This window comes from Papio anubis, chromosome 10 (assembly GCF_008728515.1).
Source record: "Papio anubis isolate 15944 chromosome 10, Panubis1.0, whole genome shotgun sequence".
Classification (NCBI taxonomy): Eukaryota; Metazoa; Chordata; class Mammalia; order Primates; family Cercopithecidae; genus Papio; species Papio anubis.
In genome coordinates, this window is record NC_044985.1 from 116,304,175 (window position 1) to 116,312,296 (window position 8,122).

At 57.0% G+C, this 8,122-nt stretch overlaps 1 long non-coding RNA gene across 1 annotated transcript; it reads left to right on the top strand.

Annotated features, from left to right (window-relative positions):
• The first annotated feature begins 4,915 nt into the window (after positions 1-4,915).
• On the top strand, positions 4,916-7,651 carry LOC103876601. Its single transcript, XR_002516467.2, has 2 exons — positions 4,916-5,487; positions 5,725-7,651. It is a non-coding gene; the product is annotated as an uncharacterized LOC103876601 (long non-coding RNA).
• Positions 7,652-8,122: the final 471 nt, after the last annotated feature.

An 8,122-nucleotide genomic window follows, 5' to 3' on the forward strand; every position in this document is an offset into this window, starting at 1 on the left:
CTCTATCCTTCCTGGTGTGGAAACTTAGACACAGGAGGCTCGGAGCTTGCCCAAGGTCACAGAGCCAGGAAGTGAGGGAGCTGGAATAGAAGCTGAGGCTTGAAGCCAGGCCTCTTAACCATTACTGAGCTCAGTTTTTAACTAAAGGCTGAAAATTAGGGCAGGACACCCTCCACCTATCCACTCAACCCCCGCCCCCCACCCACCTATCCATTCCTCCGCCCCAACACACGCAGTCTCCAGGAGCCTCGGCTGTGTCACCAGCCTCTCAGAGCTCCAAGGGCAGGGGATCACAATCAATGACACATGGGCCTCATTTCCTTCTTGGGCTGAGGATGCTGTCACACCTCAAAGACCCCCAGAGCCAGCTCTTTCTCTGCAGGGGGAGAGCCCTGGGCACCACAATTGCTGGGCATGGGCAGGGTTCCCATCTCCTTGCTGGACTGTCCCCTCCTGCGAAGGCTGTGGACTGGGGTGTCCTGGCCAGCTGTGGCTTTCAGGACCCCTCCTGGGGTCAGTGCCAGGGTGGACGTGGGCATCAGCTGTGCCCTCCATTAAACATTCAGGGCCCTTCTGGGAGCAAGGAGGCAGATCGGCCAGGGAAAGGGGGAGGGGGCGAGAGGAGGGGGAGGGGAGGGTCTCTCACGGGCAGGGGGAGGGGCTGCGGAGCTCTGTGCATTAAGCGATCAGAGAGCACAATATTTCATTGCCGGCAATCGCAGCCAAGACATCAACTACTTGGGGAGAGCAGCCTTAAAAGCCTTTTGATTTTATTTCTTCCACTTTTTTTTTTTTTTCCTTTCCCTTGCTGGTGTCCTTGACAAGGCTACCCTTCCCCCATCCTGCCCCTTCTCCAACCCCAGCTGTAATGCTCCTCAAGGGCCCAGAAACCTGGCTGGGGAGGGGCTGAGGCTATGGGCTCGGCTTCTCTAAGGCTGAGAGGGCCCCCCGGGGCCTGCATCACCCCCAGCCAGACCCAGGGCTGTGTGTGCGCACGCGTGTGTGCAGGTGTTGCTTGGAGACTCCTGTGCCCTTGCGTGCATGCATGTGTCCCTGGGCACCACGGTGTCCATGTCTGAAGTATGCTCCGGCTGACACACACCTGTGTGCGCACAGGCCCCCGTGTGTATACGCGTGTGCATGCTTGGGTGACAATGTACACGCATGTATGCGTGCGTCCTCACTGTGCAAGCGCCCACAGAAAGTACCACTGAAGTAAGAGACGGAAGAGACGGGAGGTGGTGGGGAGTGGAGGGCGGTGGTGTTGGGGGCGGAGAGGGAGCGGGGAGGCAAGCTCAGACCACAAAGGGAAGGCAGAGGCGGGGGCGGGAGGGAGGTTTATCCGTAGGAGTCAGCCCAGTTGGGTCAAACTAAGGACCCAGTGCAGACCCCGAGGCCCAGAGACACAGGTGTGCGCACAAACACGCACTCTGCGGAAGGACCGGGCGGGCCGGGCCGCTGCGGGACTCCTGGCCCGGCGCCCTTGACGTCAGCGGCTGGGCCGTGACGTCACCTCACCGCCCCCACCGCGCTCCCGCCCCCGCCCGCGGGCACTCAGTCTCCGCTAATGGCAGGCGACGGGGAATGGCACATCTGTCTTGCCGGGAATTAGTTCATTGAATCAGGCGGCCCGAGCTGCGGCAGCGACCTCGGCCCTGGCCCCAGGGAGGGGTCTGGGCGGGCGGCTGGGGGAGGTTCAGGCTGGAGGGCTGCGTGCGGGGACGGGAGGAGGGGACTCACCTGGACTCGGGAGGGGGACTGAGCGCTCTCCAAATATAGATCAATGTCCCGCTCAGCCTCCCTCCCCAGCACCGTGAGGACCGAGGCCTGGGGCCTGGCGCCCGCCTGGTGGACCTTGGGGACTGGCTGCGGACCGGGCCCCTGCGGACGCAGCGCGGCAGGACACTTCCTGCGCCCTTCTTTCTGCACCTGCCCCTCGGGGTGGGTCCCCCTCTTCTACCCTCGCTTCCCTCCGCGGGTGTCGAGAAAGGCGGCTAATTCCCGAGCCCGGGGAGGGAGGGGGCGACTGTTCACGTCAACACTTCCCCGCGCTCTTCCCCGACCCTCCCAGAGCGTTCCCCCTGCTCAGGGCGAGGAGCCCCGCGGGCAGTTTGTCCTAGCGGTTTATGAGACAGGGAGGTTTCCTCTAGCCTGGAGCTCTGGATGGGGCTGTCGGGCCCCAACACCTTCCCGCTGAGACCGCGGGATCTGTCCCTGGGTCTCTCTGCCTCCCTTTCCCCCACCTCCATTCTGGTTACCCCTTCTCCCGCACTCTTTCCTTCCTAACTTGAGAGCACTGGAAAGATGCTAGGAAGTTGGGCTCCCAGAGCCCCAGCCCCACCTCTTGTTCCTGCGAGACTGTGGGCAGGTAATTTAGCTTCTCAGCCCCTTTCATCTGACACTGGGAAGTAATGAGGAGACCCCACTTCTCTGGGAAGTTCAATGATATGTGCGAGGGGCTTAAAATTCGCAGATTCTGGTAGCCAGTACATTGAGGTTTTACACGGGGGAGGCAGAGCTGCCGCAGGAGTGTGGCTTCTCTAGAAAGATCCCTGGACACTTAAGTGATGGAAGTACCACAGTGAGGACTGTGGTGATGCAAAGGGCGAAAGAGTCTGTGGGGCTGCCAGGTGGGCCAGGCTGGGGTCCCTGGAGATAGGGTCCCTTGAAATGGGGAGGCCCACCCACACCAGGGATCCCACCCCAAACCCAGGCTTTGCCTCCCTCTGCTCCTACCAGGTCGCGACAGTGACCCACTGGGCCTTTCACATAACTCCCACACCTTTGCCTGGCCCTTCCCACTTTCACCTGTTGGCAACTTAATTTTGAATGTTTAATCCATGAACAGTAGCACCCCCATTTCACAGACAGGAGAAGGTTTAAAAAGGCCGAGTTTCAGAGAGGTTAAGTGACCTGCCAAAGACCTCACAGCTACGACATGGCATAGCTGGGATTTGAACCCAGGGCTCTGGCCTCAAATGTCAACTACTCTTTAATACTCTGCCTCGCCTCTGAGAACCACTTAGTTGCTAGGAGACAGCAAACTGGCAGTTACTATGGGAACTAGGCTGATGTGGAAAGTGGAGAGTTGGTGTCCAGGCAGCAATAAGGCTCCAGGTAGGTTTCGCACCCCTCCCCTGCCCCTTCTGTGGAAGCAGCCCTTGGTGTTCAGCTCTGGGTTCCAGATGGCACATGTCCTGATGGGACCTGAGGGAGGTTCTATGATGGTGAGTTATGCTGGACACTGCCCTGACAAGCCAAGAGCCCTGGTGGAGGATGTGGTCCCAAAGACAGGTCAGAGGGGCGAGACAGGCCAGAGAGCCTCACCATCCTACTTGCTGGACATTTGCTGCAGTCACACCTGCCCTGCAGACAGCAGTGCAGAGCAGATCCTCTCCTTGCAAAACAAGAAAAAGGGAAGACAGGACCATGGTGGGGCACAGACTCATGCCAGAGAGTTCTGGACCCAGGAGAACACCTTGGTTCTCTCACCTATAAAATGAGGATGATCCAGCCCCTCTCTCATACCGTGCTGAGAAAATTGACAAAGATACAAAAAGCACTATGCCTGACACATAGACTTCACTGGCTCTATGGCCTTGGACAAGTCACTTAGCCTCTCTGAGCCTCTGTGAAACAGGGATATTTATAGGACCTGCTTTATAGGGTTGCTCTAGGGATTCAATACGTGAATACAGGTAAAGGTCCTCCCAGGCTTTAAGGACTATCTACAGTGTTTGCTGTTCTGTTTTTTGTTTTGTTTTGTTTTGTTTTGTTTTGTTGTTGTTGTTGTTGTTTTTTGTTTGTTTTTTTTTTTTTGAGACAGAGTCTTGCTCTGTCACCCAGGCTGGAGTGCAGTGGCACAATCTCAGCTCACTGCTGCAACCTCCGCCTTACAGGTTCAAGTGATTCTCCTGCCTCAGCCACCTGCGTAGCTGAAATTACAGGATCACACCATCATACCCAGCTAATTTTTGTATTTTCAGTAGAGACGGGGTTTCACCACATTGGCCAGGCTGGTCTCAAACTCAGCCTCAGGTGATCCACAAGCCTTGGCCACCCAAAGTGCTGAGATTACAGGCATGAGCCGCCGTGCCCGGCTGGCTGTTCTGTTTTTAGAGTAGATCTCCCCAGCCCCAGGAGTCCAGGTCACTCTGAACCCCCATCCTTTTTTCTCTCCGTCTCAGGAGAAAAGCCTCCTGCTGCCTCTAACCTTTTGCCAGGTGCATAAGGAGGAGCTGAAGTGAGAAACAGGACCCTCTGAGGCCCCAGGCCGCCCCTGCTCCAAGGTCTGAGGTCTCTGCCAGGCCCCACTTCAGGGACCTGGAGACTGGGAGGCTGGGGCAGCAGGGAGTGAGGAATGGAGGCGGCGCTGGCAGCTCCATTTGCTCCTGGCCAGCCTGTCAGTCCCTTAATCTGATCCCCGAGGAGCAGTGCAGAGGCTTCACTCTGGATGACAAACGAGGAGGGGAGAGTCCTGCTCTGCCTGGACTCCGGGTGAATAATGGCCTTGCATTAAGATATTAGGTCTGGGCGACAAGAAATATGCCCTCCCCAACATGGCCGGGAAGAGCCCAGAGAGGAAGGGAGGCTTCCTGAGGACTGAGCCCCTGGGAAGGGCTGGGGCAGCTGAGGGATTTCTAGAGAGGGCTTGGGAAGGGGGAGGGTGGGGTGAGGGACACGGAGGGAGACAGGCCACAGAGATGCCCAGAAACAGAGACACTGCAGGGAGAGAAGCAGCAGACAGGGAGGGTGATGGGGATAGACAGGCTTCCCGAGATACAGAAAGAGGAGCAGGGGTGTCAGAGGGAGACAGAGGCAGAGGCCCAGATGAAGGTGGTGGGGAGGGAAAGGGAAGGAGAGAGGAAAGAAGGACAAAGAGACAACTTGGAGGGAGGGGGGCAGGTGGACGGGGGAGGCCCTGTGTGAACACAGGGCAAAGATGTCTCCCTTGGGGGCTTCAGATTCCCACTGGGGGCTGTGTCCCTAACCCTCCAGGGAGGGCCAGGTTGGAGACAGAACTTCAAGGCTGGCCCCCGGACGTCCCTCTACTTGATCCTGAGCCTCCGGGATGGGGAGACACTGGCTGGGAATGACTATTCTCTCATAAGTGGCTCAGGCGAATGTGCTGGGCTTCCAACACAGGGCAGCACCCTTCCATGGGCAGCCTGCTTCTGGAGGAGAGGGGTCCTGGCCCCCAGGGAGGGGGGACACAGGGACCAGCACAGAGGGTGAGCCCCAGTTCTGCACTCCTGCACTGCTCTGCAAGCCCCAGATCCCCACAGCCTGAGTTCTGAAATGCAGGGCTGCCTGGGTCAGGGACCTCTGGAGAAGATGAACCAGGCCCAGAGCAAGGCGTGGAGAGAGCGAAGCCTGGAGAGAAGAGGCTGGGAGAGCAACACAGGCAGAGGGGATTCCTGACAGGCTCTGGGGGCAGCCTGCCTCTCTGTCACCACAGTTCAGCCTCCCTGGCCCCCACAGGCCCAGGTACAAATCCTAGCTCCATCCCTTTTTGTTCTGTGACCCAGTGCGCGTTGTGTGACATACTGTGCCTCACTCAACGGCCCCGCGTGTGAAGGGGTGTGATTAGGATTAGAGCCCTTCCTGCATGCAGCTTCTGTGGGGGTCACTGAGCCTGTACCTGGAGGATTCCTGGAGCCAGGTGCCATGAGCTAATGGTTCAGCGAACCCCACAAGCCATCATTTATCTTATTATTTCTCTAGGCCCAGCCGTGTCTGTGTAAACAAGATGACACTGAGAACAAGTCCCTGCACCTCCTTTTTCTTCCTCCTTTTTCTTCCTTTCTCCCCACCGGCCCTTGCCCAGACCTGAGAATCCTGACTCACCTTGCCAAGCCATCCACCTATCCACATCTCAATTTCCGCATCTGCAAAATGGGCACACTGTGAGACTCCATGGAAGTGGTGTGGGTAAGCACTGAGGGAAGCCCACAGAAGCCTGGTTCAGGTGCCCTCTGCTCTTAGGACCCCTCTCCTCCAGGAGCAGGCTGCCCAGGGAAGGGTGCTGCCCCTGTGGTTGGAGGCCCAGCACGTTGGCCTGAGCCACTGTGACAGGACAGCCATCCCCAGCCAGTGTCTCCCCACATGTCCACACAAATGGGGGAAGGACTGGGAGCCTCCCAGAGTGGAGATACTCAGGCACAGCTGTCAGGTGAGGGAGACCCCCAAAACCAGGCCTAGGGCCCCATATGCTTGGGAGTAGAGGACCCCCTTCCCCTGCAGCCCTAGCCCCTCCTCATCAGGACCCCCTTCCCCTGCAGCCCTAGCCCCTGCCCTGCTCAGCTCTCGGAGCTGCCCGCTGCAGATGGCCCCCGCCTGGTGTCCCGCTGTGCTGTTGCCCCCGTGAATTGCTTAGTAACTGTTGACTGAGGAGGCTGCAGCTCACTTGGGATTGCACATGTGGGCAAAGCTGCCTGGCGGGCAGCTTGAACAGGGAGGGGGTGATATGGAAACAGGAAAGGCAACTTTGGAAAAGGAGGGGGGCAGAGTGGAAAGATCATGGGGAGTCGGGAAAAGCAGAAGGCTCACCTCCCTGAGCCCCAGAATACTCCGAGGCAGAGAGGCTGTGTCCTGCCGGGTAAGCTGAGGGAGGAAGGTTGGGCTTGTCATGGGGAGATGGGTACTGCGGCATCCACAGCCACTGAGATCTTCCTTCACCTGCCCCAAGGTCTCCCCCTAAATCTCCCGGCTTCGACCCCTTGGTGTTGTTTAGCTCCCAGCCCTTGTGAGGTCCTGGAATTTGGCCCAGGGCTGCCCAGGACTTCCTAGTCTTTCAAGGCCTGTGACTCTCACTGAGCGCCACCAGGAGGCACCGCCACACCTGCTTACCCAGGTGGGCCCTGGGACCCTCCAGCCTGGCAGGTGGGGAGGAGGGACTTCCTCAGGGTAGAGGTGGGGAAGGTCTTTGGGCCTCAGGCCTCGCGGCTCAGAATCAGCGATCACAAGGTGACCGTTTATCTCTCCTGACCTCCCAGCGCTTCTTGCCCTGACCACAGACCCCTGCCCCCCCCCACCAGCTCACACACACCCCCACAGCCACACTAGGTGAGTGACAGGTGTCCCACCAGAGACTCACGCCCCAGTGCCACTGCAACTCCATCCACGGTCAGCTTTTCTGGTCACTCCCTCAGTCCCCACCCTCTGAGTCCTCGGCCTTAGTGTGGGCAGAGGGCCAAGTCTGGGGCCCAGAAGGGCCACACCTGCTGCACATCCTCTTCTCTCTGAGCCTCCATCGCTTCCTGAAGGTTCCCAGACATGGTTTGTTTGGACTCATCTGGCACTTTGATACTTTGATATTCCTTCGGCACTGCCAGGCCACCCCAGGTTGAGGTAAGGCCTGGAGTCACTGTGTTTATCCCTGAACCAGCTCCCTGCCCCCGCCCCTCCAGTCATGTGCCCTTTGCCCTCCAGAAATAAACAAAGCCCCTGAAATATCTTTACAATTTTTTTTCTGTAGATAATACACCCATATGATTGAAAAATCGAAGCAATTCAAAGTGCCACTCTCATTCCCATGCACCTGGTTTCCTCTTCTACCCCATAACCCCAGGGGGCTACTTTAATTCTGTGTGTAGTCTAAAACAAATTAAAATGTGTGCTTTTCTTTTTGTCCTTTCTCACACAAAAAGTAGAATGCCGTGTACACTGTTCCTCATTTTGTTTTCACTTAATCTATCTTGACATTCTTTCCACAGCAATACATTCCTTATTCCTTTTTCACAGCTATATAATATTTCATCTTTCTCTATCACCCAGACTAAAGTGCAGTGGTACAATCATAACTCATTGCAACTTCAAATTCCTGGGTTCAAGTGATACTCCCACTTCAGCCTCATGAGTACATAGGACTACAGCTACATGCCACGATGCCCAGCCAATTTATTTATTTATTTTTATTTTTATTTTTGAGACAGAGTCTTCCTCTTTCACCCAGGCTGGAGTGCAGTGGCACCATCTTGGCTTACTGCAACCTCCGCCTCCTGGGTTCAAGCAATTCTGGTGCCACTGCCTCCTGAGTAGCTGAGATTACAGGCATGCACCACCACACCTGGCTAATTTTTGTATTTTTAGTAGACATGGGGTTTCACCATGTTGGCCAGGC